The following is a 9,897-nucleotide window of genomic DNA, read 5'->3' on the forward strand; positions in this document are numbered from 1 at the left end:
GTTAACGTATCTGGTCCCCAGTTTGCCCGTTATCCTCCTCACATAGTGAATGTCCTATCTAAAATATTGGGAGACTTTGGTGGTATACATTTGGCCAACGCAATTCCGTCTTACCCGTAGAAATGTGCGTGGAGATTAGTATATAATATACTCGAGCTATACGTTGTAAAATTGTAATATCTGTAAACTGAAACAATTTCTGCAATCGCTGTAAAGTCAAGTGATAATGTTTAAAATAAATAGGTAATCAACTGTCATCAATCTTTAACATATCTTTAAAGATCACAAAGAAGTCAAGTTAAAGGAATTCATTTAAAATAAAAGATATAGAATGCAGGGAGCCACACATCAGCGTGTGAGCCCTCCAGCCCCTTGCCTAGTATCGCACAGAAAGGGCACGCTCTCTAGGTAGCGCTCTCAAGCTCCCCTCCCCAGTTATCCGTTGCGCATTTTTCATTCAGGGCTTGACGACATCAGCTTTCATCTGGCGTCCCTAGGCAAGGAGGTTTGAAGGTAATCTTTCAACCTGTGAAAGGACGAAGATTTTCAACGGCTGAGGAAATAAAAACTGCATCGCTGGAAGTACTCAAGGTTGTACCAAAAAGTGCTTATGAGAAGTGTTTCGAGGATTGGAAGAAGTGTTGGCACAAGTGTATTGTATCTGGCGGGGATACTTTGAAGGGGACAACATGAGTATTGATGAAAAAATAAATATTTTTTCATCATTTTTTCATCATCATCATCATTTAAGACTGATTATGCCTTTCAGCGTTCAGTCTGGAGCATAGCCCCCTTATAAAATTCCTCCAAGATCCCCTATTCAGTGCTAACATTGGTGCCTCTTCTGATGTTAAGCCTATTACTTGTAAATCATTCTTAACCGAATCCAGGTACCTTCTCCTTGGTCTACCCCGACTCCTCCTACCCTCCACTGCTGAACCCGTGAGTCTCTTGGGTAACCTTGCTTCTCCCATGCGTGTAACATGACCCCACCATCTAAGCCTGTTCGCCCTGACTGCTACATCTATAGAGTTCATTCCCAGTTTTTCTTTGATTTCCTCATTGTGCACACCCTCCTGCCATTGTTCCCATCTACTAGTACCTGCAATCATCCTAGCTACTTTCATATCCGTAACCTCAACCTTATTGATAAAGTAACCTGAATCCACCCAGCTTTCGCTCCCATACAACAAAGTTGGTCGACAGATTGAACGCTGCACAGATAACTTAGTCTTGGTACTGACTTCCTTGTTGCAGAAAAGAGTAGATCGAAGGTGAACGCTCACTGCATTAGCTTTGCTACATTTCGCTTCCAGTTCTTTCACTATGTCGCCATCCTGTGAGAATATGCATCCTAAGTACTTGAACCCGTCCACCTGTTCCAACTTTGTTCCTCCTATTTGGCACTCAATCCGTTTATATTTCTTTCCCACTGACATTACTTTTGTTTTGGAGATGTTAATCTTCATACCATAGTCCTTACATTTCTGATCTAGCTCTGTAATATTACCAGAATGAGATTTTCACAATGCAGCGGAGTGTGCGCTGATATGAAACTTCCTGGCAGATTAAAACTGTGTGCCCGACCGAGACACGAACTCGGGACCTTTGCCTTTCGCGGGCAAGTGCTCTAACAACTGAGCTACCGAAGCACGACTCACGCCCGGTACTCACAGCTTTACTTCTGCCAGTACCTCGTGCTTCGGTACTCAGTTGGTAGAGCACTTGCCCGCGAAAGGCAAAGGTCCCGAGTTCGAGTCTCGGTCGGGCACACAGTTTTAATCTGCCAGGAAGTTTCATATCAGCGCACACTCCGCTGCAGAGTGAAAATCTCATTCTGGAAACATCCCCCAGTCTGTGGCTAAGCCATGTCTCCGCAATATCCTTTCTTTCAGGAGTGCTATATCTGCAAGGTTCGCAGGAGAGCTTCTGTAAAGTTTGGAAGGTAGGAGACGAGGTACTGGCAGAAGTAAAGCTGTGAGTACCGGGCGTGAGTCGTGCTTCGGTAGCTCAGTTGGTAGAGCACTTGCCCGCGAAAGGCAAAGGTCCCGAGTTCGAGTCTCGGTCGGGCACACAGTTTTAATCTGCCAGGAAGTTTCATATCAGCGCACACTCCGCTGCAGAGTGAAAATCTCATTCTGGAAACATCCCCCAGGCTGTGGCTAAGCCATGTCTCCGCAATATCCTTTCTTTGAGGAGTGCTAGTTCTGCAACGTTCGCAGGAGAGCTTCTGTAAAGTTTGGAAGGTAGGAGACGAGGTACTGGAAGAAGTAAAGCTGTGAGTACCGGGCGTGAGTCGTGCTTCGGTAGCTCAGTTGGTAGAGCACTTGCCCGCGAAAGGCAAAGGTCCCGAGTTCGAGTGTCGGTCGGGCACACAGTTTTAATCTGCCAGGAAGTTTCATATCAGCGCACACTCCGCTGCAGAGTGAAAATCTCATTCTGGAAACATCCCCCAGGCTGTGGCTAAGCCATGTCTCCGCAATATCCTTTCTTTGAGGAGTGCTAGTTCTGCAAGTTTCGCAGGAGAGCTTCTGTAAAGTTTGGAAGGTAGGAGACGAGGTACTGGCAGAAGTAAAGCTGTGAGTAGCGGGCGTGAGTCGTGCTTCGGTAGCTCAGTTGGTAGAGCACTTGCCCGGGAAAGGCAAAGGTCCCGAGTTCGAGTCTCGGTCGGGCACACAGTTTTAATCTGCCAGGAAGTTTCTGTAATATTACTTTGCAAACTTTCAATAGAATCTGCCATGACAACTAAGTCATCCGCATATGCGAGACTGCTTATTTTGTGTTCTCCTATCTTAATCTCACCCAGCCAGTCTATTGTTTTCAACATAGGATCCATAAATAATATGAACAACAGTGGAGACAGGTTGCAGCCTTGTCTTACCCCTGAAACTACTATGAACCATGGACTCAATTTACCGTCAACTCTAACTGCTGCCTGACTATCTATGTAAAGACCTTTAATTGCTTGCAAAAGTTTGCCTCCTATTCCACAATCACGTAGAACAAACAATAACTTACTCCTAGGAACGCGGTCATATGATTTTTCTAGATCTATAAAACATAGATACAATTCCCTGTTCCACTCGTAACACTTTTCCATTATTTGCCGTAATCTAAAGATCTGGTCCTGACAACCTCTTAGAGGCCTAAACCCACACTGATTTTCATCCAATTTGTCCTCAACTAATACTCGCACTTTCCTTTCACCAATACCTGAGAAGATTTTACCCATAACGCTGATCAAAGAGATACCTCTGTAGTTGTTACAATATTTTCTGTTTCCATGTTTAAAGACTGGTGTGATTACTGCTTTCGTCCAGTCTGATGGAACCTCTCCCGACTCCCACGCCATTTCAATTATCCTGACCAGTTACTTTGGAATAAGGCTGGGCATCTCGGACATATTCCGAGTCGTGGCCACCTTTGTGCTCAGACGGCAAAGACTACCCAATCCACCGGTTAGTCCCTCAACCGTTAGGGGTAAAACACAATGGGACCCTGGGCAAGTAAGGCTAGCAACCTGCTTCCCTGGTACTATAAATATGATGTTGGCAACAATCAGAGCAAAATATTTTTTCATAAAAATATAAAGTTCCCTTCCTTTTTGAACACACCTCGTATTTGAATTGAGAATGTGTTCAATGATTCTGTAACAAACAGGAATATTGGTCTGTGGGTGTTGTTCGAGAGTACCCGAGTCTCTCTGAAAATCAACTGCGGAAAGTGAAACTCGCGCAGAGTCGTGCACCGTATCCAAACGCTGTGGTTGCGAGCAGTGTTTCCGGAATGCATCCTGGTTTTCGAAGTTGTGCGGCCAGCTGCGACGCAGGGAAGTGACCGCGGCCGCGGCCGCACGGTGGATGGGTGGGTGGGTGTACCCGCTGTACCCTTGGTCCGCCTGCAGCGGGCCGCGCTGTTCCCACGCTTTCTCCGCCCCGCCCAGCGCGCTGGCCTCGCCTGCTGCCTGCCTGCCTCTTGCCTCTGCCTCGCCTCGCCTCCAGCAAGCAGCCTAGCTCTCTCTCTCTCTCTCTCTCTCTCTATCTGTGTATCCGCAACACTCGCCCAGCCGCGATTTACTGCTTCCTTCTCTCAAACCTGTCCCACATCTGCACACTGCAAATACCACCGGCGGCACAGAGTGATATCAATACGTTCCATAAATGTTCATGTCGGAAAAAGACTCTTGAAATTGCTCACTTAGCTTCCCCTCGATTAGCTGCATCTGCAGAACAACGACACGGGATTTGTGGGTCCAGCTTCACGCAACCTCTTCGTTCTTCCCAAACTATGCTGATGGCGATGGAAACTTACTTCGAGGCCCACCAGTGCGATATTTATAAAATTTCGTGGAGATCCTCATAACATTTTTCCCTCTGTGTGTGTCTCTAGTCTTTTAACTAGCGTTATGCCATCCGCCAAGAATTTCCTGTGTCAGCGCCTAGAACTCAGAACAGGAGCTTTACCCAACTTTCTCAATTATATGTGGGATTTCATCATCATTCATCCCCATTATGGTCGGAGGATGTTGTTGTGGTTTTCAGTCCTGAGACTGGTTTGATGCAGCTCTCCATGCTACTCTATCCTGTGCAAGCTTCTTCATCTCCCAGTACTTACTGCAACCTACATCCTTCTGAATCTGCTTTATGTATTCATCTCTTGGTCTCCCTCTACGATTTTTACCCACCACGATGCCCTCCAATGCTAAATTTGTGATCCCTTGATGCCTCAGAACATGCCATACCAACCGGTCCCTTCTTCTTGTCAAGTTGTGCCACAATCTCCTCTTCTCCCCTATTCTATTCAATACCTACCCATCTAATCTTCAGCATTCTTCTGTAGCACCACATTTCGAAAGCTTCTATTCTCTTCTTGTCCAAACTATTTATCGTCCATGTTTCACTTCCATACATGGCTACACTCCATACAAATACTTTGAGAAACGACTTCCTGACACTTAAATCTATACTGGATGTTAACAAATTCCTCTTCTTCAGAAACGCTTTCCTTGCCATTGCCAGTCTACATTTTATATCCTCTCTACTTCGACCATCATCAGTTATTTTGCTCCCCAAATAGCAAAACTCCTTTACTACTTAAAGTGTCTCATTTCCTAATCTAATACCCTCAACATCACCCGACTTAATTCGACTACATTCCATTATCCTCGTTTTGCTTTTGTTGATGTTCATCTTATATCCTCCTTTCAAGACACTGAAGGCAATGGCAAACCACCTCCACTAGGACCTTGCCTAGTACAGCGGTACGGGCCTCCCGCATTGTTCTCTACTCTCCTCGGAGTATGGGACCTCATCATCATCATCATATTACAATCTCTGTCCTCTGCAGATTTTACCCGCTGCAGCTACCACAAAAACAAGGAAGTCATTCCTTGATGACATGTCCTACCTTCCTATCCCTCCTCTTGTCAATGTTTTCCCCGTGTTCCTCTCCTCGGCAATTCTGGAGAGAACCGCCGCATGCCTTACGTCATCAGTACATACAAATTTCAATATTCTTCTATACTACCAAATCCCGAACTCCACAGTCTATGATTCGCTTTCATCCAATACTCCACTCGAGGCGCGGATTCTCAGAAATTTCTTAAACAAATTAACGCCTATGTTTGGTATTAGTGAACTTCTCCCGACAGATTAGCCGAGAGCGCAAATGCGCTGCTTCCTGGACTCGGGTAGGCGCGCCGGCAACGGATCGAATCCTCCCGCCGGATTAACGGCAAAGGCCGGTGTGCCGGCCAGCCTGTATGTGGTTTTTGGCGGTTTTCCACATCCCTCTAGGTGAATACCGGGCTGATCCCCACGTTCCGCCTCAGTTACACGACTGTCAAACATTTGAAACACATCCACACCTTTCCACGATTTACACTGGACGCAGACAGATGGGTTACACTGGTCCGTCCCGGGGGGTTTGGGGTGGCGGCAGCAAGGGCATCCGGCCACCCCTTCTCATTAACATGCCAAATCCGATTTAATCACGCCAACCCCGCGCAAAATGCGGGACAAAGACGCAAGCGATAGAACTGGTACTAGTGAACTTCTCTTGGCCAGGAATGCCCTCTTTGCCTGCCACAGCCGCTTTTTATGCCCTCCTCGCGTGGTCTGTCGTTAAGTTATATTGATAGCAGAATTCCTTCAGTCCGCCTATTTGTGGTGCCCAGTTTTGAGTCGATCGATAATCTCATTCCTGCGACTCCTCATCACTTTCGTCTTTCTTCGATTTACTCTCAGTTCACATTCTCTGCTCACTAGACTTTTCATTCTGTTCAACAGGTCCTGCAGTTATTTCTCTCACTGATAACAGTGATGTCATTAGCGAATCTTATCACTAATATCCTTTCACCCTCAAATTTAACCCCACTCCTGGATTTTTATTTCTGGCACTCCTTTTTCGTTGTATGGATAGAACAGTAGCGGCGAATGACTACACTCCTGTATTATACTCTTTCTAATCGGGGCACTTCGGTTTTGATTCTTCGCGTAACGACAGTTATCAAAATTTCACTCCATTCCGAATGTAAGTACATTATCATCATGAACATGAGATACGAACCTTGGACAAGTATACTCTTGTATCCCTCCTGGCATAGGAGCAAACAGCCATCCAATATCATCTTCAGTATTTCTTAGCCATGCCTGAAACACTGGCTGCGTTCAGTTCTTGAACATTTCCGGCCACAGGCCAGTATGAAAGTGTGTCTTCCCTTGGCATCCTAGACATTCTCTACGGGTCAAAAATTCGGGTAAAAATTCGGAGAACTGGTCAGGCTAGTTAAGGATCCTACATCCCTCAAGGCGTTTGTGATGTGTAGGGTCTCCTGCTACTGTTCTGCAGTATTCCATTTGGTACCCCGGTCGTAAAGGGTATGGCAACACGCTTTACCGTTCTTTCTGCATACTGGTGAACATTCTGGCTCTCTTCAAAAATTACCAGTTCAGTCCTGTTCTCGTATCCGACGCACGGAAGCTCAAGATCTCAACCTAGCTTCTAGTAATTTGATCGTGAGAGATCGTAGAGACACAATGATCGCAGTGCTGCTCAGATTTCAGGCGTCGTTATCCGTCTGTACGTCAGAGACAATTAACAGTACTACGATCTTCTCGCCGGGTAGTCATTCCGGAAGGACCCCTGCTTACTACTGTTGCCATGCTGTTCTCCTGAGCACATCTCGACACAAATACATCTGTAGTCATTGCTCTGCAGACAAAGGTCTGTCCGATCTGTCGGTGTGATGCTCCCATGTCCCTCATGCCTAGTAATCGATTTTCCTCAAATTCCGAAAGATGATGATAAGCCCTACGTACATGTCTTCTGGGCGTGTTGTGTTGCGATCTGCACGTGGAAGTTTCCAGTATCGTTAGATACACTAATAGCCATCACTTACTCATGGCATTCTTTATTTGTAAGAACGCACAAGGGTAAATTTTAATCGACGTATTCCATAGGAATGGAAACTGGAGAGTAACACATAGGTAAGGTTCGGTCAAGGTGTTCATGATGCAATGCCTTCCCGTTCCGTCAGTGTTGGTCTGGCGAATGCTCGCCCTCACCACTGAGTTTTCCTTTTTTGAGGCCAACTCCTGAGTTAATGCATTGCGTACCTGTTAATATTCGTCTAATCTTAGCCGTATTTCCGTCCTTTCACAGTTGCGGAGCGTATACTTTACGTTCAGTCACAATTTAGCACATAGCAATAGGCCCTGACGCGCAGATGGCTCTATAACAAAGAGGTAGTGACTTGCAGGTTTTTCGCTAAGTCGTAGCGTCCACAGCGGAGAATTTTCTGACTTTCTCAAGTAATACTGAACGTTTACAGCCACACTAATTCTGCGCTGACTTTAAAAACCAAACTATACAATTTTTTTCTGTGGCACCGGGAAGAGCCATCGAAAGGTTTGTCAATGACATCACGCGTGTGTAACTTTATCAGATAGTGACCAGTCCCGGCATCAGGAGAAACAAGGTTTCACAAACGTCTGCCCTACTGCACTAAATGTAAACAAGCATGACACTCAGGCACTATTTCTGTGTTCACTTGTGTGCTTGAAACCTAGTAGTTTGTACTCTGTTGTAGCGGTCAGACAACTTGTTTGTGAAGTTACTCCGATTTTTCACAGTATACATGACAAAAAGCACATAGTCTCATTAAAAATAACAAATATTGTTTCATAATTCGGCAGCTATAAGCGTTAAAAATGACTTCTGTACGTCAGAAAAGTGGCATTATCGTCAGCACATAACTTGGCAGAAACAGCACTTTGACATATTTATTCTTTTCTGTATAGTTTTGGTGGCTGTTCTTAGCTGGCTCGGCCCGTGCAAAAATTGTAATTAACATGTTTAGTTATACAAGAAAACTATATTTCATCACAGAATAGAACAAAACTCACGACGATGACGAGAATTCGCGGAAACTACACTCCTGGAAATTGAAATAAGAACACCGTGAATTCATTGTCCCAGGAAGGGGAAACTTTATTGACACATTCCTGGGGTCAGATACATCACATGATCACACTGACAGAACCACAGGCACATAGACACAGGCAACAGAGCATGCACAATGTCGGCACTAGTACAGTGTATATCCACCTTTCGCAGCAATGCAGGCTGCTATTCTCCCATGGAGACGATCGTAGAGATGCTGGATGTAGTCCTGTGGAACGGCTTGCCATGCCATTTCCACCTGGCGCCTCAGTTGGACCAGCGTTCGTGCTGGACGTGCAGACCGCGTGAGACGACGCTTCATCCAGTCCCAAACATGCTCAATGGGGGACAGATCCGGAGATCTTGCTGGCCAGGGTACTTGACTTACACCTTCTAGAGCACGTTGGGTGGCACGGGATACATGCGGACGTGCATTGTCCTGTTGGAACAGCAAGTTCCCTTGCCGGTCTAGGAATGGTAGAACGATGGGTTCGATGACGGTTTGGATGTACCGTGCACTATTCAGTGTCCCCTCGACGATCACCAGTGGTGTACGGCCAGTGTAGGACATCGCTCCCCACACCATGATGCCGGGTGTTGGCCCTGTGTGCCTCGGTCGTATGCAGTCCTGATTGTGGCGCTCACTTGCACGGCGCCAAACACGCATACGACCATCATTGGCACCAAGGCAGAAGCGACTCTCATCGTTGAAGACGACACGTCTCCATTCGTCCCTCCATTCACGCCTGTCGCGACACCACTGGAGGCGGGTTGCACGATGTTGGGGCGTGAGCGGAAGACAGCCTAACGGTGTGCGGGACCGTAGCCCAGCTTCATGGAGACGGTTGCGAATGGTCCTCGCCGATACCCCAGGAGCAACAGTGTCCCTAATTTGCTGGGAAGTGGCGGTGCGGTCCCCTACGGCACTGCGTAGGATACTACGGTCTTGGCGTGCATCCGTGCGTCGCTGCCGTCCGGTCCCAGGTCGACGGGCACGTGCACCTTCCGCCGACCACTGGCGACAACATCGATGTACTGTGGAGACCTCACGCCCCACGTGTTGAGCAATTCGGCGGTACGTCCACCCGGCCTCCCGCATGCCCACTATACGCCCTCGCTCAAAGTCCGTCAACTGCACATACGGTTCACGTCCACGCTGTCGCGGCATGCTACCAGTGTTAAAGACTGCGATGGAGCTCCGTATGGCACGGCAAACTGGCTGACACTGACGGCGGCGGTGCACAAATGCTGCGCAGATAGCGCCATTCGACGGCCAACACCGCGGTTCCTGGTGTGTCCGCTGTGCCGTGCGTGTGATCATTGCTTGTACAGCCCTCTCGCAGTGTCCGGAGCAAGTATGGTGGGTCTGACACACCGGTGTCAATGTGTTCTTTTTTCCATTTCCAGGAGTGTAGTTTGGGGAGAACAAAAAATGGTTCAAATGGCTCTGAGCAC

General features: G+C 47.1%; 1 non-coding gene across 1 annotated transcript; it reads left to right on the forward strand.

Moving 5' to 3' along the window:
* The first annotated feature begins 2,600 nt into the window (after positions 1-2,600).
* Trnas-gga (transfer RNA serine (anticodon GGA)) lies at positions 2,601-2,675 on the forward strand. The gene has a single exon. It is a non-coding gene; the product is annotated as a tRNA-Ser (tRNA).
* Positions 2,676-9,897: the final 7,222 nt, after the last annotated feature.

Source organism: Schistocerca nitens, chromosome 4 (genome assembly GCF_023898315.1).
Source record: "Schistocerca nitens isolate TAMUIC-IGC-003100 chromosome 4, iqSchNite1.1, whole genome shotgun sequence".
Taxonomy (NCBI): Eukaryota; Metazoa; Arthropoda; class Insecta; order Orthoptera; family Acrididae; genus Schistocerca; species Schistocerca nitens.